The 26753-nt window shown below is 42.4% G+C and overlaps 1 long non-coding RNA gene across 9 annotated transcripts in view; it reads left to right on the top strand.

The window, feature by feature from the left end:
• LOC117720366 (uncharacterized) overlaps positions 1-26753 on the top strand; it is a 141525-nt gene that overhangs the window by 58458 nt on the left and 56314 nt on the right. For 7 of the 9 annotated variants that reach the window (XR_013103991.1, XR_013103986.1, XR_013103987.1 and 4 more), the window contains one exon: positions 25728-25885. The exons of 1 other annotated variant lie outside the window; for it this stretch is intronic. This is a non-coding gene — a long non-coding RNA (uncharacterized LOC117720366). Of the gene's footprint in view, positions 1-13822; positions 13936-25727; positions 25886-26753 lie in introns of those variants that run through there. One more of the 9 variants, XR_013103988.1, reaches the window with a different exon arrangement.

Genomic DNA, 26753 nt, shown 5'->3' with positions numbered 1-26753 from the left:
TGTGTGTGTGTGTGTGTGTGTGTGTGTGTATGGTACGGGACCGTGCAGGAATGTTGTGTGTGTGAGCGTGGGCATGCACGTGATGCACGTGTGCATACACACACACATTTGATGATGTATTTGGGCTGTGAATATGTTGTCATTTTATGAAAACTGCTCATAAAGACTTGCTGCAAGGGGCAAGTAGGCAGGTCAGCACTGACCTTAGGGAGGAGAGGCCAGTTCCTGCTTGCCACATTTTCAGCTGTGTGAAGATGGTTGGTTTACTTGAGGTCACAGTTTTGGAGCCTGGGGAATTGTCTTTAAATGGATGTTCTGATTAATTGAGAGTTAACCAGTAAAGATCATTATTTTAAAACTTATTTTAACTTTTATCTGAAATCAAAAAGGTCTGGATTTGAAAACTAGTTCTATCACTTACCAGTGTTTTGAACTCCGGCAAATTACTTAATCGCTTTTATTCATCACTCCAATCTTTGCTAAGGGTTCTTACAAGGATTCCATTTGGTAACGTGTGTCCTAACAGAAGTGCTGTGGAAAAAAAAGGTAACCATTATTATTTAATGACCTAAACTTTTAGGGAAAGCTTTGGTATGAGGTAATAAAAATAATTGAATCTTTCAATAATGACTGATGTTTAATTAATTACTGGATATCTATGTGCGGGAACTAGGACAATAAAGATGAAAAAGTTCCCACACCCTCAGAGATCAGATCTGCAGGTGGTTCTTTTCCTTGAGTGGAGACTTGTAGACTTTTTGCTCTGTGTTAAAGGTGTGGCGGACCAAGCAGAGGGCTGGCTTTGCTTGCCTGGTGCTAGCCTGATGGTAAGCCACTGTCTTCATATTTCTTGTCTCACTAAAATAACGCACACCAAAAATACTTGTGTGACCTTCGGGATTTTGAGTTTTGTTTATTAATATTAAATTTGAGATAAGTAATGTAATGAACCTACCCTGAAGAGAAAGAAGAGCTGTTCACGAGAGGGAGCATGGCGGAGAGTTCCTGAGCATAGGCCTGAGAAGTCAGATGCAGGCCTGGGAGCTAGCAGCATGTGTGTGGACAGCGTCAGAGAGGGGTTAGAGCATGGGCGCAGGGCCAAGAGTGCTCAGGTGAATGGGCGTAGCGACAGGTTAGCTGGCTCTGGGCACCTGTAGTAGGTAGAGCTATTCCAGGGGCGCCACTGTAGAGAAAACCTTCAGTGGTGCAGGATTTCAAAGGATATGTTTACATAAAATTAAAAATTAAGAACTAAATTTAACTCAGTTATTGGCTCAGGTGATTGGGAAAATAAGTGAAAAGATGTCAGGGCCTTGGGTTACATTAACAGTGCATTAAAATGCAACTCAAAGCAATCAGACTAGGGCTAGAACCCCCACACAGCACAGCAAGGCCCGCATTGCCCTTCTCAGTGGCTAGAACCCCCGCACAGCACAGCAAGGCCCGCATTGCCCTTCTCAGTTTCCCTCCCTCCCTCTCCCTTCCTTCCTTCATTGCTGGAGTCCTTCTTCTCTCTCCTTTTATAGACAATATCAAGTACCCAGTACAGTGAAGATAACACTATTAAGTTTCTCCTATAGCTTAACATTCTGGTGGTGGAAATCAGAGTCTCCCCAAAGCCAAAACCCTAAAACACAAGCACTAGAACAAGACAGGCGAGACGTGACCTGCGCTGTAAGGACTACAGTGCTGTCCAGCACGTACCTCCACTGGCTGTTTAGGATCTTGGGATTTCAGCTCACTTGTGAATGACAGATCCTCTGTCCCAGGAAGAAAAGTTACTGTTTCCCTAGAGCGTATTTTCTTCCCCTAAGCACAACGTCTCATTTCTGCTCATAGTATCCCCACCCCCACCACATGCTTCCTAATTATACCTAGCCTGGGACACATGAGCTGTAGGATTAACTCTAAAATCAGCGTCTTCGAAGGTTAGGTATATCCTAGCTTCTTCTCCTGGGAGCCATTTATGGCTGGGATATCATCATTTTACCCATCAGTCTTAGGTGCACTATCGCTGCTTTCATTACCCTTAAGGGGGTGAATTTAATCAATGGGTTGCCTCGGAGGCTTTGGAATTCACGGATAGCAGTTGGTGTGGGCCTGGGAGAATTATGCTACCGAGGGAGGAGGAGAAAGACAGAGTGGATGTGAAGGATGTGGTAACACTCTCTACCCTCCCTGGAATACCAGAGTGTTTGGATTCCCTCTCTCATCCCTTCTGTCCAGTACGGTCATTGAAGGCTCGCTGGATCACTAGCTTCCTGATGAATTTCCCATTGCTAAGATGAGGCAGAAGAAAAAGGAAAGTCATTGCTGTTGTTTTTCTATTGAATGAGGCAGTCACATGGACTGCACAGAAGACAGTCGGGAGGGGGTCCTGACTCGCTGTCCTCTGTGCTGACATAGGGTAGTTAAGATTCTTAAATGCTCACAAGCACAAAAATAAATTTCTCTGTCTTGTAATGGATATTAGCGTAAATCACTAGTGCACTTTTTCCGGAATGCTTTAGGGAAATTACTGAAATAGATACATTTTGGAACATTTACTTAACCCTTGAACCAGCTGTTTTCTCTGAGACCTGACCTGTCCAAGTGGCTTGGGTAATAGACATGACTCTGTGGCCTGAGCACCCATGGCTGCAGCTGGCCAGGCCTAGATGAGTCTGATAGGGCTGCACCAGCCAGACTCTTTAAGATGAGGTTAGGGAGGTGACTCCGTTGGTAAAATGTTTGCTTCGTAGCATAAGAACCTGGGTTCATTTCTGAGAACCCATAAAATTAGCTGACTGTGGTGGCACATGCCTGTAATCCCAGTCCTGGGGAGGCAGGGATGTATGGATCCCTGGGGTTCACAGGCCACCCTGCCTAGCTTAATTGGTGACCCCCAGGTCCCGGTAAAATCCTCAGAAACAAGAAAACAAGGTGGAGGGCTTCTGAGGAATGACAACCAAAGTTGACCTATAGTTTTACACACACACACACACACACACACGCACACATGCTCTAGTGTCCCCAGAGTTAGCTGTTTTCTTCTATTTGGAAGTGCAAGATCATCTCATGAACACCAGAATGGCTGAGAGAAGTCAAATAAAAGTGAAGACTGGGGGAAGACTGACAGAAAGCTGGGAGTCCAACTTTGTGACACAGCCTTGTAAGATGCCGGATCATCTCTTTGCAAGCATTGTGAGCAGTCTGCCACTTGAATGTCCAGTGCTCTTTTCATAAGAGAGCAGGTAAGAAGTGCAGAGCACCATTGCCTGTGCAGGCATTGGGTTAGTCCTCACCTGAAACACAGATTGTAATTCCCATGAGCTCTGCTTCAGCTTAATGTTTTCCTTCTAATGGACAGTAATTGAAGTGGATTTATTATCTAAATTATTCCCTAGTTCAGGATATCATTTAGAAAGATTGGGCTATAAAATGAGATTGTCACAGTGCAGAAGCTCCAGTACCACATGGGTGCTCCTGCGAGCTGCCTCCAGCCCTGGTTATTCCACAGGGGGCACAGCAAGTGTTTGACTTTGGAACCTATGCTATAAATCGGGTATAATATCTTTACCCAATTCACACAAATTGTCAGTTTCACAGGCAGTTTCTGCAGTTGTTTAACAAATGCATGGATGCTTCCAACAGACACCCTGAGTGACTGCCCTGGGATTCTGTCCCTTTGAAGCTCAGGCTTACACTTTCCATCCTCTCAACTATTCCTATGGCTAGTTGATAGTCCCACTCCATGTTTGCACCTCCCTTTATGCTGCTCCTCCATGGGAGACTGACTCCTAGTTACATCTCATCCTAATATTTTATGAAACCTTCAAGGCACATAGTCAACAGGTTGTAGTCCCAGGGTCTAAAAGTCAAGTTATAGAATGACTTGTCTCTGGTCTCACAATCTAGGAAGGAAGATAAACCAAGTGTTGAATCACAAAGCTATAGAGCAGAAGCAAGCGGTGGGACCCAAGAGGGAAATCATAGTTGGTGGAAGACCAGGGCTGTGGCCAGGGTTGAATACTACAAAGAAAAGCATTACCTAGACCTGAAAGCATTGGGAAATATGGTATAGTCTCAGCACAGGGCACACCTGTAAAAGTGTGTATGTGCTTTCATGTGCATGTGTCATATGGGCAGTGGGCAGCACACTAGCTGAGAAGTGTTGAAGAGTGGAGAGCAATAAAGATGATGCCTGGGCTTGGCCAGACACAGAGATCAAAAATTAAAGTGTTCATAGGCAATTGCAAATTATGAGATTACTAGGAAGCTGAGTTGATTGCTCTCAAGAGGTTGTGAGAGAGAGAGAGCAAGAGAGAGAGAGAGAGAGAGAGAGAGAGAGAGAGAGAGTGTGTGTGTGTGTGTGTGTGTGTCTGTGTGTGTGTGGTGAGGGGCAGAGCATGGTGATTTCCTAGGAGCCAGAGTCTAATTGTAAAATTTTATACATTTCATGGACATAATTATCTAGATAAACTTGTAAGACAGTGCATTAGTTTAGAATGCTTTCTAAAAATCAGTTTATAATGTATCAGCAGTAAAAGTCTGGCACTTTGGTAGGGTGTCTCTAAAGCCAGAGGGATGGGGGAGCAAAACTCCAAGACACATCTGGGAAGACTGATCTTACCAGTGGGATAAGCATACTGGCAGTTCACTGTGACTCCAAATTTTGCTGAGGGTGCTTTTATTTTGTGAGTCCATGCTGCACTGTTAGGGTCCAACTTCTACCAATCTTGTTTCCTTCTTTTGTTTCAAATTTAGCTGAGCTTGTGTGTAGATTCCCCCATGATCCCCATGGACACGTCAGTGTTTCTATCTTAGTCTGTTTTCTGATGCTATAACAGAATGATACAGACTGGGTTATTTGTAAACAATAGATGTTTATTTGGCTCCACAGAGTCTGGAAAGACCAAGAATGTGGTGCTGATATCTGGGGAGACTCTGAGCTGTGTTCTAGCATGATGACAGAGTAAACAAGCATATGTGTAATTATATCAGACCAAATGAGCTCCTTCTTAGATAATCAGATGTTCTGTGAAGTAATAAACATGGTAAGCTTGGGAGGCCTTTACCTTTTGAGGCAGCTTCAGTTGTATTGCCTGCTTGAGAAGGCTGTCTCTGGTATGATAGGATGGAAAGGGGAGGAGTTATCTCAATTACCTGTTACCTTTTTTTTTTTTTTTTTTTTTTTTTTTAAAGCAATTAACAGATACGAGCTAGGGCTACTGAGTTCATTGTTTCAGTAGTGAAGAGTGTTTGGTTCCAGTTAGAGCACAGACATGTAATTCTTACATTGGAGTAGTCCCAGCTGCTAGCTGTGTCTCTGCCTTCCTATGGATACATATTCTTCTCACTCAGACTCTTACCCATACCGACTATCCACCTGCTCCAAGTTCCAGACACCAGGCACAAGGACTGAGTGTTCACTGACTCACTTATTCTTTAAGACCCAACCAGACATGGAAATCTGTTTGATAATTGCTTTATCTCATTGGAATATTCAAGTTTAAGGGTGCTAAAACTCAGAACATACTAGCTTGTTGCTTCTTGATTTTTCCCCTAAGGTATTTGGAACTTTGTTATTGTGCTAGTTTGGATTTGTCAACTTGATACAAGCTAGAGTCACCCGGGAAGAGGGAACCTCCATTGAGAAATGGGTCTATCAAATTGCCTACAGGTAAGTCTGTGGGAGCTCTCAGCCCATTGTGGGTGTGATTACCTCTCAGCAGGTGGATCTGAGCTATATAAAAAAAGCAAGTTGAGTAAGCCAAGAGGCTTTAGTTTCTGCCTCAGGTTCCTGCCCTGCTTGAGTTTGTACTTTGACACCCCTCAGTGGATTGTGGTTTGATAGTGTAAGCCAAATAAACCTCCTCAAGTTGGTTTGGCCATGGTGTATGTGATAGTGATAGAAAGCAAACTAGGGTAATTATCAACAGAAAAGTTGCTGTCCCATGTACCGAGGAGTTTTAGAATTCTTCTGTATTCACATACTTTTCTTTCTTTGCATTGACTTAAGTACCATTCAGTGGATTCTCCCTACTTAAGCATGCATCCTTACATACTATGATATCACAACTCATCCATCAGGCAGCAGGCCAGAGGTGAGATAAGAGTGTGGGTGATGCCAGCACTCTGGAGCCTGGTTCACCAACTGTTTTCATTGGTGTGGGCAAACAAGTACAGCAAGGTGGAGAGGGGACTTGTGCTTTGTGCTATGCGTCTCATAGTTCTGACTTCAGTGAGAGGTTGGTAGGGGAAAGGAAAGCTGTCCTAGTGAGAGTTTTTATTACTGTGAACAGACACCATGACCACGGCAGCTCTCGTAAAGGACAACATTTAACTGAGGCTGGCTTACAGTTTCAGAGTTTTAGCCCATCATCTGTAGCGCACAGCCTCGCCGATAAGGAGAACGCCACACTCAGGATTCTTCTGACAGCATTTATTGAACAGCTCTTCAAGATGGAGAAAAGGGGAAGGACGCCGAGCTCAGAAAGCCCGCTGCTTAAATAGAGCTTTGGGAGACGTGCAGATCCCTCATTGGCTCAAATCTTTCATCCAATTGTCATACTCGGTTTTTGCGCCATGCGCAGGTGCATTCTCAAGTAAAGCTTCCGTGAAGAACCAGGAAGCAGAAGCCGGCGCCATCTTGTAATGGTGAATGCGGCTCCTCACAATCATCAGCTTGGTAGGAAGCATGGCAGCATGCAGGCATACGTGGTCCAGGAAGACATGTTGCTGAGAGTTCTCCATCAGGGGACTGTGAGCTACACTGGCCAGACTTGAGCATATGTGACCTCTAAGCCTGCTTCCACAGTGACACACTTCCTCCAATAAGGCCACACCTACTCCAACAAGGCCATACCTCCTAATGGTGGCACTCCCTATGGCCAACCATCCAAACACAGGAGTCTGTGGTGTCAATTCCTATTCAAACTACCACACAAGGAGTCATTTAAGTTTTTAAATTTATAACCCAAGATGTACATTAAAATTTAATATATGGGACTAGGAAATGATCATGCTGGTATTATAAACATGAAGATTAGAGTGTGGCTTCTAGAGTCCACAGCAGAAAAGCTGGATGTGGTATTGTGTACTTGTAGGCCACCCCTGAGGTAGGCTTGCTGACATGGGGAGCTCCGGGCCAGTGAGAGACCCCCGCTGTTTTCCCTTTTTCTTTTCTTCTTAAAAAAAAAAAGAATATATTTAGATCACATTCTTTCTCCTCTCCCAATTTCTCCAAGAGCCCCGCCCCATCCAATTTCATGTTCTTTTTCTCTCTTAAACAACAACAATAGCAACAACAACCACCACCACCAAACAAAATCTCATGGAGTCCAGTTTGTGTTGATCAATTACTCTTGAGAAAGGGGCAGGCCTCGTCTGGAGCATGGTTGATAGAGCCAGTGTCTCCTTCCCAGAAGCTAATAGCTGCAGATTGCTTCTTGGCTAGGGGTGGGACTTTATGCCTATTTCTTCTTTGTGCTGGGATTTTGTCTGGATTGAACCTGTGCAGGTCTTGTGCAAGCTACTACAGTCTCCGTGAGTTCGTATGTGCATCATATGAAGCCATAGTTTTCCTTGGAGTCATCTTCCATTTCTGGCGTCTGCAGTCTTGCTGCCTTCTCTGCCATACAGATCCCATATGTCATTGTTGCTGTGCTGAAACAGCACGACCAAAGCAGCTTGGGAAGGAGAGGGTTTATTTGACTTACACTGCCACACAATAGTCCACCATTGAAGGAATTCTGCACTGGAACTCAAAACGGCCAGAACCTGGAGGCAGGAACTGATGCAGAGGCCGTGGAGCACTGTTGCTTACTGGCTTGCTCCTCATGGCTTGCTCAGCCTGCTTCTTATAGAATCTAGACTCAGTATCAGCCCAGGGATGGCTCTACCCACAGTGGCCTGGTCCCTCCCCAGTAATCACTAATTAAGAAAATTGCCCTACAGGCTTGCCTACAGCCTGATCTTATGAAGGCATTTTCTTAATTAAGGTTCCCTCCTCTCAGACAACTTCAGCTTGTGTCAAGTTGACTTAAACCTATCCAGCCAATGGTTAAGCCTTGAGAGGAGGGATGTGATCAAGGCATCCAATTTAGGGCTGAGTGCTCCAAAGGAGAGATCCTGTCTTTAGAGTCAAGGTGCATAGCACTGGAGGAATGATACTACTTGGGGTTGTACTCTGGCTTCTGCCTGCACATACATATTGATATACACCCTTCCCCTCAAACAGGCACATAAATCCACAAATTAATATGGAATTATTAGAAAACTTTAGATATTTGGAATAGATGTAAAGTAAAAATGAAAATCAGTCTGAGTGCACAGCTCTACTGGGGGCACTAAGGAGGCAGAGGCAGGAGTATTTCTAAGAATTCAAAGCCAGCTTGGGCTGCATAGTGAATTTGTAGCCTGCCTGGGCTGTGGAATTACCTGTTTCAAAACCAAAAACAACCCCTAAAACCAGAAAACCAGCAAAACAAAACCAACCAACCCCCAAACCCATTCAACTAAACAAGCAACACACACACACACACACACACACACACACACACACACACACGCACGCACGCACACATACACACACACACACACACACACACACACACGCGCGCGCGCACACGCGCGCACACACACGCGCGCGCGCACACACACACACATACACCCTCTAACTACACACCTTACTGTCCTTTAATAATCATTATTATTCTTTTCATAAACGTTCATACAGAGTTTTGTTTGCTATGAAAATATACTAAGCAGCCTATGCTTGTAATTCTAGCACTTGGGAGACAGGGTTAGGGGCACCATAAGCTCAAAACCATCCTGAGCTACATAGTGAGTTCTGGGATGGGCTACAGACTGAAACCCTGTTTTAAGAATACCACTCAAAGGAGACCCGAATATTTTTATATAATAAGTGCTGATCTGTAGTCCAGCTTTATGTCTGTATGGCCTCCTTCTTGTGTATTCTGTATTGAAACGTCTTTCTGACTCAGTAAGTATAGCATTATGTCGTTGGTATTTCCATTTCTCAGTGTCCTGTTGTGAAGGTAAAGGTTGTGTTCTAGTTTAACTCTTGTCAGTTTAACACTAAAATTACATTGTTTAACAGTAAATTTCTTTCTAGTTTTGTACTTACTCATATGAACAAACCTACAACAGACATTCTCCAGTGTTCCCAGTGGCCTTCCCACTGGGCTGATTCTGAGAAATGTGGTAAAGGATTATACAGACTTAAAAATTGACATCCATGGTTAAATTTTTATCCAATAGTTTATAAAAACATACACTCCTATTGATAACATGTAAGAACCCTGTTTTTTAAAATTCTGTACATTAGAGTTAACCATCGATATCATTACCGATCTCATTTTATACCAGAACTTTTGTATTCTTTTTGTCAGTATTGTCGGGGATAGCCTCCCTGTCTGAGGCTGTCCTTGATACTGTATCTTCCCGCTTCAGTCTCTCTGAGTTCTGGGACTGTAGGCTTGCTCACACTCCTACTGTACTCTTTAATCGTAATTTTGGACATTATTTCATATAAGTGGACATTCTTGTATTCTTTTGTAAACTGTCTATCATCTTTTTAAAACTTTAAACTCATTTATTTGCAGTTTTATGGCTGAGTAGAACTTGCAGTATTAAATTCAGAGTACCTGTATGTGAGGGCATTCTGTTAAATTGTAACATCACAATAGCTCTGATCTAATAATTGATAACCGTAAAAAAGTAAGTTAGCTGGCTCTGAGGGAAAAACTTACTATAATTCCAACTATATAGTAACTAAAAGATTAAATTGAACTACTGTTACTCTGGCATATTTAATTTATTATTAATTAGAAAGTAATAATTTTTCTCAGTTTTCTTTCTGGTCACTGTGATAAAATCCCTTAACAAAGTTTTAGGAAAGAAAGATTTATTTTAGCTTACAATAAGAGGGAAATCACATGCTTGAGGGAGTTGACAATATCATATTCATAAGTAAGGACAGAGATCAATGAATACATCAGCTTGCTTTCTCCACCGTTATACAGTTTGTCATTTCCTGCCCAGGAAATGGTGCTACCCAGAGTGAGATTGGATTTTTTTCACCTCAATTTTTAAAAACATAATCATTGTTTCACTCATGCAATAGGCTTCGTCCAGACACCTCTCTGTCAGGCTGACAAGGAATCCCTTTATTTTGCCAAAATACTATCGATGTTTGAAAACCATGTACTTGGTATTGAGAACTATTATCTGTTTTATATCATTTTGTGCACTGCAGATTAGTTTTGCTAATATTTAAAGTTTTCTGTATCCATCTCCTCTAGGGTGATTGCCTATAGTTTTTCTTATATTGACACATCTGCTTTTGGCCTCTTTGCTTTTTCTAGAGACTTGATAGACTTTACCAGAGAAGACATCTGGGCTTAGGACTGTGCAGGCAGGTTTTGTAAGAGACTAAACTCATCAACTGTTTCTCTGGAATGGCTTTACATTTCTCCATCCTTTTTGTGTTTCTTGGGTTGATTTGTTTGATTCACAGAACTCATTTTTGCCTAAACTGCTGACTCTTGTGGCCTTTCCTTACCCCGTAGACCAGAAGTTTCCATTGTGAAGTCTCCTCTTTCCCCCCAACATGAATGTATTCACAAAACATTGTTTTCCAGTTTCTATTTGATTTTAGACTTTCCCTTTATGATTTGTTCCTTCTACTTACTTTGGGCTCACCTTGATTCACATCCATTGGCACCCTAAACACTTCGCTTTATGTCTGTATCATAATACACTGGAAGCCATCTTTATTATAAAACACTCTAGTAACATACAAGGAAGAGGTGAAGTTCATCAGAGCAGGAACCAGCTTGTGACAACAAGGAGATCTCCCACAGAGCATTGAATGTAAATCATGCACATTTTGTGTCAATTTAAGTTTTTATCTTTCCCACCATTTTTCTTTTGTCTCAACAGTGCTCTAGAATTTTCTCTTAGTTCTAGACTAAAAGTTATTGTGTATATACTCTCACACTGTTCCCCTTGCAGATATCATGAATTACGGATGTGCTGAGAGTCAGAACTTTGGTTGATTGTCCTATATAGATGTATTCATTGTATATGAATTTTCTCATGTATTGTTTTTCTTAAATGTATTATTGTATAGTAAATAAACAATAAGCAGGCATGAGGATACCTCTGAGTGCATAGTTTGGTTCTGTCTCAGCTTTAATAGTCTCAGTGGTAATGAGTTGCACACTGTAGAACTGTACATGGTTTTAGTTTCTGAGCATGGCATAGATAACTAATTCCTAGCTTTTTGATAGAAATAGATATAAAGACAGATACATAATTTTTTACATGTTGCTAGACTTGTTGAGCAAATAATAATAATAAAAGTTTTTCTGTGGGCTGAGGGAGTTGGAATGCCTTTTCCTCCTCTCTGATATAATAAACCTCCCACCCCCATCCTGCTGTGCTGGTGAATGCAATTTCTGGGCATAACCAGTTGTAACCAGTCAGCAAGGTGCCCTTTGCCTTTTTGCTGGGATGGATGTGACCTTAAACTTTGTTCTGTCACTCAACTGAACCTCTCTCACTTTTAACATCATGGTATCACAATTGCATCTGAACCAATAAACAGTATTTTTTTCAACATACAGACACTTTATGTGTTCATATTAGCCAGTACTTATGGTTTCAGCTTTGATGTCAATCTTAGAGAGTCCTTTCCACTTATAGATTGCAGCAATAGCCAGATAATTATTTTTATTATCTTTTTGGTCTTATCTCTACCCTTCAACTTTAATCAACATCTAATTTATTTTAAGGTAAGATATGAGATAAAAATCAGGCATAATTTTTTTCAGATGTCAATATAGTATTCCTAAGTATTGTTCTCTTTCAGTGTTGTCCTCTGTCTTCTCCTAACTCACTCCCTGCTGTTTCCTTCTCTCCCTCTCTCTCCCTCTCTCTCCCTCCTCCCCCCTCCCTGTCCCCTTCTACATTTCTCTCTCTTCTTTTAGTTATACTGGGAATGCTAGGTAACCCCACCCTCCTCAGTGTCCCTGGCCCTTAGGCACTAATTATTGTACAAGGTTTTATACTGTGAGGACTTCAGATGCTGCCTTTTTGTAGAGGAAGTTCCTATAAATCAGGATCTAATTTGGGTCTATATATTTTATACTCAAACATAGAATTATATATTCTTCCATCTGGGCTGTTGTAAGGATTCTTCATATGTTTTGTTTTCTGGTTATACTAGTCTACCTAGTTCTTTTTTATGTCTGCATATAAGACTTCAGGTGAACTGTAATTTTTTTATTTTGAAATTTCTAAACTAATGTTAATATTTGGATGGAAATTATGTTATTAATTTAGTGAAAAGCAACTTTTTATAACATTAAAAATTTCTAGGAAAGCTGAGTGGTGGTGGCACCCACTTTAATCCCAGCACTCAGGAGATAGAGGCAGGCAGATATCTGAGTTTGAGGCTAGCCTGGTCTATGAGCAAGTTCCAAGACAGCCAGGGCTATATTGAGAAAACCTGCCTTAAAACCACAAAACAAAACAAAAACAAAATCCCAGGAAAATAATTTTTCTCTTATTTAAGTTTTTCTTTCTGACCTTGGGTGGAATATATTGCATAAAGGAATGTCTCATTGCTGCAGGGGTGGAGGAGTGAGTTTCATTAGAGTATAAGTGTGTGTGCATGTATGTACAGTGCATGTGTGCACAGACCTGCAGTTGTGGCTAGTGGCTTTTTATGTGATCACTACAGAGGGAACCCACTTTCCTTTATAAGTTGATGGTTCAATTTTTAAAAACTCTGAAAGTGGCTACATTAGATACTGGGGTGTTCATTTGTTACAATAAGTAGTTCTTGCCTTGAACTGAGGGATTTGAGGAGATCATATAGACTTAAGGGGGCATCTAGTGTTTTCTTGGGGGACTTGATTGCTGGAGAGACTGGTGCTGAAGCAGTGACAGGCCAGCAGGGCAAAGTCCCATCAGGGAAGTTTCCATGGTGATAGAGAGTAAGAACCTTAGGTGGCCTTGGAAGAGACAAGAGGAACAGAGGCTCTGAAAGAGCCAAACCAAACCCTGTACATCCTAGGCTCTGGCTGGCAAGCTTGCCTCCACAGGACAGGGGACTGCAGGAGAGTGAAGTACCCTCGGAGGGAGGGCATGCAGGGTGGGGGCTGGATAGCCTTTCCTTTACTTTGGTTCATTGTTTTTTATTTTTTCTTTTTGAAAGGTGCTACCCACAGTGTTTCATTTTGCCTCCCTGTCCCCCTTCTTTCTCTGCCCCCCCCCACACATGCACACACACAAGCGCGTAAACAGGTAAAGCCTTTCTGCGTGATTCTGTCTGACCAAGTAGTGAGTAAAGAAGTACCTCCCCTGGACATTCTCAATGCCTTCTACAGGCCAAGAAATACAGACAGCAGCAGTCTTTGGCCAGCAACAGTCTCTGGCCCATGCCATCCTGTACTCTAGATTGGCACTATGTCTCTGTTATCTCCATGTGGGCTCTCTCTGGGCTATGAACTGAGAATACAGAATTTTTCTATCGTATTCATCTTCATAATAGTTAGGGCTGGGTTCAGTTAGTAATGGGCAATTTGAGCCTGGGAATGAGATCGCTTAAAACAAAACTCTGGATTAATGTGCACTGACCAAGTATTTAAGGCAAGTGTGAAGAAATGGCATTGTGATCTATAGAAACAGGGATCTTATACACCATGGAGAAGCTGTGGGACGCCAGATCCTGGAGCTCTGGTTGGAGTTGAGGGCAATGTCAGAAGGAGGAGGACTTGTCATGAGCCCTGATGTTCTTCTGCAGATACCAGGGTGGAAGAGCCCAGGAGAGGCCTGACTGTGAGGCACATGGACTTGGAAGGCATGAGAACTACTATTCAGAGTCTTCCCTGAAGTAACTCAAGGCCTCTAGGACTTGGGGAAGTAAGCTGTTCTTTCATTGTCTTTGATCTTTGATTTAAAAATATCCTGTGGGTTTTAATCTTTTGTCAGTTTTATGGATTGCTCAGCTCTCAGGCTTGGACTTACTTGTCTCTGCAGACCTTTTACTATGCTTTAAAGTTTTTCAAGGCAAGCAAGATGATGGCTCTGGTGTTCTTTGCTCTCTATTTATCCTACTTCAGGTTTGTAGAAGTTTATAAGTTCATAACTGAATTATGGTGTTAGTTTTGTAAAACTTTTTATTTTTGAGGTAGAGTCTTACAGTGATGCCCAGGCTTGCCTTAAATTCCTGGGCATGGTATCCGTCTGACTCAGACTTGTGAGTCGCCTGGACTATAGCAACTTTCCGCTGTGTATGACGGAGTTTTAATCTACTCTTCACTGAGTGATCTATCTCCCTGTTCAAACAGCAGGTGTAGGAAGGCCTTTCCCCATGCTTCAGGACTCTCTCATACTCTTCCTTGTATCTTCCATGTCTCAGTTCCAGTTTACAACCTGTTGTCTGCTGAGTCACAGGTTGTGAGGCCCATCTGTCTATCAGCTTCTTGCTGAGTCACAGGTTGTGAAGCCCATCTGTCTATCAGCTTCTTGCTGAGTCACAGGTTGTGAAGCCCATCTGTCTATCAGCTTCTTGGTTTCCATTATTGTGCTCTCCAATTCTAAGGTCTGCACTTGACTCTTTCTAAGACTGATTTTCTGGTGAGACTTGTCACTTTCCCTATCAATTCCTGGACTGTAGTCATAAGTGCTTAAAATTCCTTATCTCATCATTTCAGTGGGTAATCAAGGTAGGTGTCTCTCTTCTAGTCTGTTATTGGTGGTGGTGGTGTTTCCTCATAGGCTTGGTGTTCCACTCTCACCCCCATGCTAGGCTTCTTGTATGAATAATTGTCAGTCTTGTGTGTCACCTCCCAGAAGGCTTTGCACCACCTGGGTAGGTTGGTGAGCTGTGATTTAGGCAAGGCTATACATCTTTCTTTCCTAAAAGCTCTCTCCAACCAGGTGCTAGTCCCAGATTTCTCAGCAACCTGCTGGGAAGTCATGCCTGTGGCATAGTAGCTTCTTGCCCATGAACTTTATATAACCCACAAATGCTGTATCTGGAATAAAACAAAAACTGGCATTCCATTGGAATTGTTCATCACCCCCAAATATGGCTGGGACTGGTTCATCAATGGAAACATTTCAGTATTTTAATTAAGAATTAGCTAATTTTTCTGTTTGTGTAGATGTACATGTGTGGGGGTGCACATGTGCATGTAGAGGTCAGAAGATGGCTTCAGGTGTTGTCCTTCAAGAACTTTCCATTTATTTTTCTGTTGAGACAAGGTTTCTTCTTGGCCTGGAACTCACAGTAGGCACAGTTAGCTGGTTCCAGAGCTTTTAGGGGACCACTGTTTCTGCATCTCATTCACTTTTCCTGGTATTACAAGTGCAACTGCATGGGGTGTGGGGATGGAACTCGGGTCTTCATGCTTTCGAGTCAAGTACTAACTGACTGAGTGATCTCTGTAGCTCCTGCTTCAGTGTGTTCAAAAGATTTCAGTTGTTCTGGTTGGTCACATCTGTTCCATCATCCTGACGCTAATTAAGAAGCACAGGTCTCTGCTAACGCATATGTTCCAAGGCACAAGATGTCACTGTTGTGCTTACTGGGGTAACATTCTGGTTGAAATCATAATGCCTTTAATGGTTTGCCTTTTTAGCCCAGAGTGAACTAATCAGACTGCTGTGTGGAGACATAAATCATGGCATATTCCTGGGGCACATCAGATGAAATAAATCAAAGATCCCCCATCAGCAATACAGTCACTCCTTTTAGTCACATGGAAAATATGGTCCATGCTGTATTTACACTGTGATGGTAAGGAGATGTTGAACATCAGTGTGGGAGATTAAAAATGACAAGTTATATGGTGAAGAGTGTGAAAAGGTGTTTATACTGACATGCAATATCTAGGCTGATCTACAACTCAATAATAGGCCTCATAAATCTAAGAGTGGCCCTCGAGACTGTGTTCTGGATGAGTTAATAGAGCAGGTCAGCATGCTCTCCCTGATGCTGGGGCGACATCATGGGCTCCATTGGTTACCATTTACTTTGAGCTGTGATGCCTTTCTGTGCTGGGTGTGGCCACCACCATTGTGCCTCCCTCTCTGCAGCTGGCACTGCTGAGTTGTGTTTTCCTGTGTCTGGTGCCACTCACCCATTCTGTCTCTCCTTTCAAAGCATGAAAGCATGTGGATGATGACAAGCCCAAGGAAATCACATTTTCCTCTCTCTTCCCTTACCCTGACTACCTTGCTCACTTTCCTCCCTTCCACTTTACTTTGGGAGCATACCCAGCTTGTTCTTACTTTATTAATTAGTCAAAATAACTTTATTAAAAATATATTTCTTCTAATAATTTAGTTTAAAAAATTAAATCTTATCTTGGTGGTGGTACCTTGAAAGCAGCACCTGCTTTCAATCCCAGCTCTCAAGAGGCAGAGGTAGACTGATTCAAGGACAGCCTGGTCTACAGAGCAAATTCCGGGACAGCTAAGGCTACACAGAGAAACCCTGTTTCAAAAACTAACTAATCAAATAAATAATAAAATGAAATCTTAAAAGTTAAATGATTTATTTTATTTTATGTGTATAAATGTTTTGCCTGCATATATGTATGTACATCATGTGCATGTCATGTACATGCCTGGTACTTGCTAAAGCCAGACAGTTGTGAGCTGCCATGCAGGTCTACAAATTCAACCTTTGCCACTGCAAAAGTAGCAATTGCTCTTAACTGCTGATGTATCTTTCTAACCCTAAAAATGAACATTCAGTTGTCAGTGAGAATTGTGTGCATTGTGATTTAATCTGTGTTTGGATCATGGAGAGTTAATCAACTTAATTCATGTATCCATCACTTTACCAACTTCTCTTTTCTGTGAAGAGAATATTAAACATCTGTTCTTTTTATTTGTTTGTTCATTTTTTCCATTAATTTATTTGTACACTTTAAATCTTGATTGCAGCCCCCCTCCTTCCACTACACTCATCACAACAACCCCTCCCCCATTCCTCTCTCCCCTTTTCTGCAAAGGGAGAGGCACTCCTGGGTATCAACCTCCCCTGGCAGGTCAAGTCACTGTAGGACTAGGCCCATCCTCTCCCGCTGAGGCCAGACAAGGTAGCCTAGTTAGGAGAATGGGATCCACAGGCAGGCAACACACCCAGGGTAAGTCCCTGCTCCAGTTTTTGGGCAACCTGCATGAAAACCAAGCTGCACAGCTGCTACATATGTGCAGGGGGCAGGGGAGTTACTCTAGCCCGTGTATGCTCTTTGGTTGATGGTTCAGGGACCACAAGAAGACCAACCAACTAACCTGGGTCCTTGGGGGCTCCCAGAGACTGAATATTTATTCTTTTGGCAAATTTGCAATCTATAATGTATTATTTTTCATGTTTATTAGTTCTTTGAGAATTTTCTACAGTGTAGTTGAACATACTCACTACTCTCTTTCCCAGCTCCACCCAGATTGGCATATCCCCCTTCCTTCCACAATTTTGTTTCTAGTTTCTAGTTTGTTGTTGTTTTGTTTTTAAACACATTGATTCTAATTTGTGCTGCCCATTTATTCTTGGTTGTGTCACCTTCTATGGGAGCACGATCAATTTACTAGAGGCTATATACTCTTAATGAAAATGGATTTTTGCTGGGCGGTGGTGGCGCACGCCTTTAATCCCAGCACTTGGGAGGCAGAGGCAGGTGGATTTCTGAGTTCGAGGCCAGCCTGGTCTACAGAGTGAGTTCCAGGACATCCAGGGCTACACAGAGAAACCCTGTCTCGAAAAACCAAAAAAAAAAAAAAAAAAAAGATTCTCTATTTCTCAGTAGCTGTCAATAGTCAAAAGCTCCTCAGCTAGAAGTGGCATCTCATGCTCACCTTCCCTCTCCATTCTGAGGAGATTTGGTCTGGCTTGAGCTTGCACAGATCTTGTGCATGTTGTCATAGCTGTTGTGAGTCCATATGTATCCTGCTGTGTCTGAAGTGCTGTTTCCTTGTAGCCTCTGGTTCTTATAATCTTTGCCCATTGTCTTACCCAACGATCCCTGAGCCTTGGAAGGAGAGAGTGTATATAGATGCTCCATTCTAGGGCTAAGCATTCCATAGTAGCTTATTTTCTACACCATGCCAAGTTATGGCTCTTCTTATTAATTACCATCTATCACTGAAACACGCTTCTCTGATGAGGGTTGAGGGATGCATGAATCAGCGGGTATAATGAGAAGTCACTAGGAGTCACTTTAATACTATAGTAAGCAGAATGATTTGATTCTCCTCGAGGGCCTATTACCGGCCTTGTCACAGGGTCTTTTCCAGCAGTAGTGTGAGGAATGAATTTTATCTCATAGAGCAGTCTTTAAATGTAACCATAAGTGGTTGGTCACTCCCACGAGGTTCATGTCACTATTGCACCACGGGGCTTTCTTGCTGCACCAGTCTTGATTGTAGCTTTCAGGGTTCACAGCTGGTTAAGACGGATAGTTAAGTTTCTCTCTAGTACTGTTACTTATCCCTCACTGGATTCCTTACTCTACCCTGCTCTCCCATCCTCCACATTTTAAATTATTTGTATTAAATTAATAATAAATGATAACTATATAAGTCAATGTTATTATATTATATATAATAATATATTAATATAAAGAAATTAATTAATTTAACCCCTCCTTTTTCATTTTTCCACATTAATTCATTACACTACTTTGTTTTATCTTCTCTTCCTTGAAATCTTCTCCATCGACCCCTTACTAATGACTTGATTCCTGTGGCATTCCAAATGAAACACACATATCTTTAGATTCAAAACTGATATCCACAAATAAGAGGGAACATGGGACATTTGTCTTTGTGGGTCTGGGGTTCTTCACTCAGAATAATTCTTTCCAGCTCCATCTGTTCACCTGTGGATTTCATAATTTTGTTTTTCTTAAAGGCTGAATAATATTTCAGTGTGTAAACATACCACATTTTCATTGTCTATTCATCAGTCGGTGAGCATTTAGGCTGTTTTCATTTCCTGGCTGCTTGTGGATAGAATAGAAATGAACACAGATGAAATCTGTATCTCTACACTAGGATATGGAGTCCTTTGGGTATGTTCCCAAGAGTGGTACAGCTGGGCCACGTGGCAGATCTACTTCCATCTTTCCGAGTAATGTCCACACTGAGTTCTGTAGTGGCGGTGCCAGCTTGTGCTCTCCCAGCAGTGAACAAGTATTCCCGAACCCTGCTTCTTTGCCAGCACTTGTCCTCATTATTAACTGTGCTCTCCGTGCAGTACACCAGCTCACAGCACTGCTCCAAGACTCTGTACCTCTGAGCAGCATCTCTTCTTCTCCGGTCCTCCTTTCCCGGCCTCTAGTCCCAGGCTATAATCCCAGGGCACCACAGACCTAACAGAGGTGGAAGTGGAACTCAAAGGGATGTGGCCATGTCCCAGACCAGGGCCTTTACCAGGCAGTGTTTCCTCGGGGTATCAGAAAGAGGACTGGAAGAAGGGTGGCCTCACAGATACTGACACACATAACCTGTGTCCTTGTCTCAGGCTTTTCAGGGCTGGTTCTGCTCTCCTAGGAGTGAGGACTTTTGCACAAGTAAAGCAAGAGTTTCTGTGAGCCGCAGACCAGATGCTGCCTGGCATTCTGGATTCTAGTTTAGGGACTGCAGACACAAGTGCAGGGTGTGGAGTAGATGTAGGTGACTATGTCCCATGGAAGACAGGGTTAATATGACAATGAGGGCCAGTGAGTAGCTAGCTGCCTTGGAACTCTTCTGCTTCACCTTGCTTGATGGTAGCCTGAGAAACAATAAGTGTAGCCAGTGCCTTTGCAACTCCTACAGCCAGCTGCAGTGATAACAGCCTGGGGTGTCTGTGTGGACTGTGGAGGAGGAAGATGATGGCTATTAGTAGCTTCCTGAGTGCCCTGAGGTAACTCTGTCCCCTGGTCTCCCTGCTATAAGACTTCTTGGGAAGCAAATGAACACTTGTGCCAGCATGGAGAGATAAGTCTGGGCACCTTGGGTGCCAACTAACAGTAGAAGGCTACTCTTCTGTCCTCCTTCACAGAGTGCAGGCAGCAAGCACTCTAGTGTTGTGCTGGGAGAGCTGTTTGTTTTCTTAGCAGAGGCCACACTCCAACAGTACTCCTAGCTGAGTTTGTAAAGGGCCTGCTGCAGATGAGTGAGGCACCTGTGGCTACCACTGCACTCTCAGCAGAAACTCTCAGAACCCAAGGGCAGTCTGGCCCTTTCTCTTTGGTCTCCCAGAAGGTACCAGGCTGCATGACTGCAATGCCCCATCAATCTTCCAGTCCTACCTTGTTAGTTTTGCCATCCCCCATGAGACTAAACAGACCCTTTAGGCAGAATAGCATGGGGAGTGTAATTTGAATCTCTTAGATATCCTGAAAGAAATAATTGTTTGAAAATAATAGGAATATATTATGGGCCATTCCAGCATGTGAGCATATTTTGGGAATATCTTGAAGGTTCCATTAAGATAAATTTTATTTGGAAAAAGACAAATACAAACTCTCTTTAAAACTCCACAATAGAGTGACTCTCATAGTTGCATTAAACTATATTAAAACAGAAGAATGTTTTACTAAGGTTTAGTCTTGCAGAAAGTAGTTCAGTATGTGTTGAAAGGAAGCCCTGAGTTCTCTGATGGGTGAATGTGGAGACATCCCTGTCCGTACAAAAACTGAGCTGATCTCGTAGCCATAGGAGTTACAGTTAGTAATGTGCCCATCAAAACACTGCCCTTGTTCTGGATGACCCTGCTCATTGCAAATGTTCTTTCACTTTTTACTTTTTCTAGATTCTCAAGCTATTGTAGTATGTGTAAGCCCAGAAAATTTTTTCTAAGGAAAAGTTGTCTAGGGAGGAATGGTGTCCTCAGTAAAGGAATATTCCCACAGACCATAGAGGTGACCCTCAGCATCCAAACATTAGACACAGAGGGTTTCCCATAGCCTCTTCCCTGAGGCAGAGGCAGCAGGAAGGGGAGTGCACAGAAGTCCAAAGTGTCCTCTCCTACTCTATGACCCACCTGAAACACAGTGAGCTTGAATAGTCAGAGGAGAACTTCTAACATAGAGATTGGACTTATTCTGCCTTTATTGTCCTCTGAGAAGTGGGAAGTTCTTCTAGTAAACTTTATAATGATTAAGAACTGAGGGTTGATGACATGTAGCCTCCATTTTTATCTGAGAGCCAACACCCCAGGAATTTGGTGATGCAGATATCCTGAGTTCTCCTGGCACTCCTCCACTAGGTGATGCTGTCTTGTCAGAAGCAAGCCCAGTGAGAGCAAGAGTAGAGTCCAGGCATGCAGCAGGAGGCATGCTCTGGATGGACTAGCCTGGCTTCCTGCTAATGAGGGGAATTCCGCCGGCCCAGGAGCATCTTTCACAACCTGCATTTTTGTTTGGTCTCATGTGAAGGCTTGTGCTGCTGTCAGAGTGTTTTCTAGTGTCCTGCCAGCTCTGATGAAGTTAGCCGGCTCTGAACACTTTGATGGTCGATGAATCTTCTGATGGGAACATAGCAAAAGTGCTCGGAAAGTCCTCAGCCACAGGCTGGGGTAGATAGCACATGTTCCCCCATTGCTCAACCCTGTTTGGAGCATCTGTATCTCAGCAAGTCTGGAAAGATTTGGTTAAAGCTCACAGGAGAACCAAAATATCTTTTCCTATAATAGATACCAGTAGTGTTTTCCTTTTGAAGACTATTCTAGCAAAGAAGTGGTGGTATCTTTATCCAACCACATTATCAGGGTCATTTGATATAAAAATGAAATTACTGCTGACCTGGGAGGAGAGGATTCCCACAGGGCTGTTTTCACAAATCACTGGAGGGCTGAGCTCCAGGAAGATGGCTGCATGGTGGCTCCTTCAGGCTCACTGTCTATGTTCTATCTGCCATTCCCTAGGATGCAATGTTCTTTCAGAGATGGAGTCTTGTGGACATGTAGGTAAAGAAAGAAGCCTGGGTGGCTACCCCAGGAATGGATTTTGCAGGCAGGCAAGTATCCTGGGTGGCTGAATTTGCCACCACAGTGTGAGTTTTCCTGGGTGTTTTATGGCATACCCAGCATCAACTCACTACCATAAAAAGGGACTATATTGAAGACAGTATCTGTGCCAGGACAGTGAAGGTATCATACCTATGTCCAGTTTCAGATGCTGAGGTATCCAGGCACTTGCCAGCTCTTTAAAATGTACAATCTCTGGCTTATTGAGGATGACGCAAGAAGCACTGTGTATTGATTGGGATACAATTTGATGAACTTCATCCTAATTTCCCTTTATCATCATGGTGCAATTAAGGTCTGGGCAGAAACAGAATATAAATGAGGATGCATCAGGTCAGGGACCACCTTGGGTCGGCTGAGTAGCTTGACTGTGATTTAGGGGACAAACTCATGGAGCTGAGGCTTTCAGAGAGCAACAATAGAGAGGATTCTCATACATGTCCAGCAGATCTGGGGGAAGCAGGGACAGGGAGGGTCATTCAGGTGGTTGGTTATAGAGAGATCTAGCCACATAGGCAATACCTGTATCTCCCAATGGACTAGCCAAAAAGCTACAATCTCAAGATTTTAGGCAATAGAGTTCATCTTAGGACTGTTTGGAGCAGTGCAGAGAGAGGAAGAGGGTGCTTGATACCACAGAACTGACAGGGACATTATAGTGGTTTAAATACAGAAGACATTCCAGTGTACATCTCACAAGAGTTTATGTGCACAAGTATCAAGAAACTGTTTACTCTGTCAAAAGAAGCACAGTCTTCAACTTCAGAAACTCAAGTCCTGATGCACTGCCTGTGAAACCCCTCACACTAGGTATGGAGTGTACATAAGCATCCATTGAAGGCAGTTCCAATGGGGCTGATCCATCCTTCTAGAATTTCCTAAAGTCACAGTGGTATAAAAGGACTAAAGAAGAAAGGCTGTCAGCTGGAGGAAGAGTCAAGTGTAGAAGTTACAAGACCACCACATAGAGATTATTGGACATTTCAAAGCTAAGAAGTGGAAACTGTAAATCACAAAGGAAACTGAAAAAGACACTAGAAGATAGAGGACCTCCCATGTGTCTCGGTTGGTGAAACTGATTTGTTAAAATGGGTATACCATGAAAAGATTCCACCAATTCAATGGAATCACCATCAAATGCCAATGACATTCTATACAAAAACAGGAAAAAAGCTACAAATTAATATGAAAGAACAGAAAGTCTCACAGAGCCAAAGAGATTCTATTCAGGAACAGTAATGCTAGATAAATGACAGTACTCCATTTCAAATTATACTGCAGAGCCACAGTAACAAAACCAGCATGGCATATGCACAAACCAAACACATACACTAATGAAATAAAATAGAAGACCTAGAAATAAGCCCACACAGATATGGTCATTTGATTCTTGAGAATGGTACCAAAACATAGACTGGAAAAACACAGCTTTTTTTACCATGTGATGGTGGGAAAAGTAGGTGTCCATGTATAGAACTAGAACTCAAGCCCTATCTTCCAACCTGTACAAAAAGCAAATAAAAATAGAAAAAGGAGCCAAATTAAAAACCTGAAACTTTGAACCTACTTGGGAACAATGTAAGAAAAATGTTATAAGATACAGACATAAACAAGGAGACTTAAAAAAAACTAAAAAGAATTTTCATAGCACTCAAAAATGAAAACAAAACAAAACCAAAGTCAAAGCAACAGAATTAAGAGAGCCTACAGACTGGGAGAAATGTTTCTAAGTACTCATCCAATATAGGATTAATATCCAGAATAAATAAAGAACTAAAAAGTTTAAACTATTGAAAAATCAGTCCAGTAATAAATGGGCAAATAGGCTGAACAGATATTTTTCAAATGAAGAAATACAAATGACCAATAAGTATAAAAATGTGTTCAACAAATTTAGTCATCAGGCAAATGCAATGCCAAAACCTCACTGAGATTTTATTTTATTCCAGACAGAATGTCCATTATCAAGAAAACAAAGAGCAAATGTTGGTAAGCAAGGCTGTAGGAGGGAAGGCAAATTTTATCTATTGTTTGTGCAAGGTAAACTAATGTGTTCACCATGGCAGTAAGAGTGGGTATAGTTCAAAAAACTAAGTTCAGAACTTCTGTCTGAGTAGCCATATGACGTCTGGAGGTACAGGGTCAGCTTACTAGAGAGACATGGGCAGCTGTGTTTATTGCAGTACTCTTTACAGCAGGAAAGGTCTAGCACAAGCTGAGGTGCACATCAACAGGAATAAATGAGATGTGATGTATACACATGGCATTTTACTCAGCCTCCAGGAAAAATGAAGTTATGTTATTCACAGGAAAATGGATGGATCTGGAAATCACATGGTGAGTGAGATAAACACTCTGAAAAATAGGCATTGTGTGCTCTCTCACATATGTGGGACAGGGCATGAGAGTAAAAGAAGAAGCATTAGCTATGTGTGAGGGGAAGAGCAGGGAAGCAAGGGAAACAGGACTGATATGATCAAAGTGTATTGTATACATGTATAGAAATGTCACTGTGAACTGTTACTCTGTTTAATCATTATATGCTCATAAAATAAAATTAAATGTCTAGTGTACTTTAGAAGCATGGGTAGACTTTAGTTCTTTCCTAAAACTAAATAATTGAGTAGAAGACTCTTGAAACTGCTTCTAATTCTTCTAATTAGAGTAAATTCAGTCTGATCCTTAACAATAAATTTCTGGACAGAATAGGAATGCATTTTCCCTGAGTATCTGACATTGTTCATCACTTATCTTTTTGACTGCTCATAGCCTTCACACAGCTCAGCTGTGGGAAACACTGTTGAGGAGGATATGCTTGGCAGGTGTGTGCAGCTAGGTCACATGTGCTTGCTAGAAGGAATGCCTGAGGACACCATGTGTTTCCAGGGTGATACCTTGTGGTTAGATGTAGGAATCTTTTACTTCCTGTACTCTTCTCATCCCTATGGTGACTGAATTTGGAAACTGGGGTGTGTGATACATACTATGATCACAGCATAGGGCTCTTGCCTGATGAAACTGGACCTTTGAATGCAGAAGAGGCACCAGAGCTTTCTCTGTGTAATGGTAGAACCTGAAAACCTGAGAAGAGTCCTCGTTATCACTCTTAACTGTAGATCTTAAGAAAGTAAATGTCAAGTTGCAAACTGACCTTCCTGGGATACTGGAACTTTAATTTTTTCAAAGCCTGCTTTTACTGATGGTTCTTAAATGCTTTAACCTCCCTTCTAGCCCACCACCCACTAGAGGTAGTAGAAAAGAAAAGTTATTAGGATACAGGGAAAAGTGGACCTATTTAGAAACGGTTCTTTGAAACAAATCCCGTCTGTATTGTCAGAAAATCAACCATTCAGTTCACAGGTCAGCAATGAAGGTTTGACCCACTTGAAAATACTTCATGGATATATCAGCAGTCCAACTCAGTAGAGTCGGGATAGTAGAAGAGGTGGCATGACCTTCCAGGAACAGCCAGGCCTCAGCTGAATTGGTACAGCTCAGCAGGAGGGACCACTGCCAATAGGGATACCATGAAAAGTTCCCAGCTGTGCCTCTCAGTGAAGTGAAGATCAGTGAAAACATGAAGCCAACAAGCGTTGCACAACTAGCTCTATAAGCCAGCCTAGCTCAGCTTCTGTCACTGTCCATTGAGTTCTGTTTATATCCTCTAAACATCACGTGTCCTCCACAGGTCTTGCCTCAGCACATGCATCTGTCTCAGCTGACATCACTCTGTCAATTGACTAGAGTCTTCAGAAGCAACAAGAAGCCACGGCACACACACCACCAGAAGTTTTTTGGTGTGTTTCTCTCTATGGAGCCCTAACAAATGGAACTCAGCTACTCAATGTAAGGCAAACCAATAAATGTGTGCCGTTAGCAAAGAATCCTTCATCATGTGTCCTTTCATGTGCTTTCTTTAGCAGAACATCCTTTCACCTGTATTTGCTTCAGCGAAATGTTCTTTCACATGTCTTCTTTAGCAAAACCTCCTTTTACTTGTATCTGTTTCAGGAAAACACTCTTTCATGTGTTTTACCCCTGTAAAACACCATCCAACACAACTGACTTTCCAAAGAACTCTTAAGTTTCCACTTCAGGATAAGGTGATGTGATAGCCAAGCTTACAGAAAGACAGAGAAGATTGCAGAGTCAGGGAAGCTTCCGGGGAGTGAAAGAATTGAGATTTCTGGGGTTGTCAAGATGTTTAGTGACTGAAGGTACTTGCTGCCAAGCCTGACGGTCTTAGCTCAGTTCTCACAGCCTACATAGTAGAAGGAGAGAATCAACTCTGCTAAGGTGTCCCTGACTGCCACATGTCTGTCCTGGAATACAGTTACCCGCATCTCCACATACAAGATGCCAGTTTCTTGTTCTTGTCAACATGACACACTCTAGACACCTGAGAAGAGGCAATCTCAATTGAAAAATTACCTTAATCAGATTGCCATGTCTGTCAGATTGTCTTGATTGATGGTTGATATGGGAGGATCCTGTGCATAGTGGGTACCACTGTCCCTAGGCAGGTGAGCATGGGTTGCATAAGAAACCTAGCTGAAGCTGGGTGGTGGTGATGTACACGTTCAATCCCAGCACTCCAGAGGAAATTTCTGAGTTCAAGCTAGCCTGGTCTGCAGAGTGGGTTCAGGATGGCCAGGTCAACACAGAGAAACCCTGTCTTTAAAACAAAATGAAAAACAAAATGAAGACCAAACCA

Source organism: Arvicanthis niloticus, chromosome 15, assembly GCF_011762505.2.
Source record: "Arvicanthis niloticus isolate mArvNil1 chromosome 15, mArvNil1.pat.X, whole genome shotgun sequence".
In the NCBI taxonomy this organism is placed as follows: domain Eukaryota; kingdom Metazoa; phylum Chordata; class Mammalia; order Rodentia; family Muridae; genus Arvicanthis; species Arvicanthis niloticus.
This window is presented reverse-complemented; position numbering and strand designations above follow the sequence as displayed.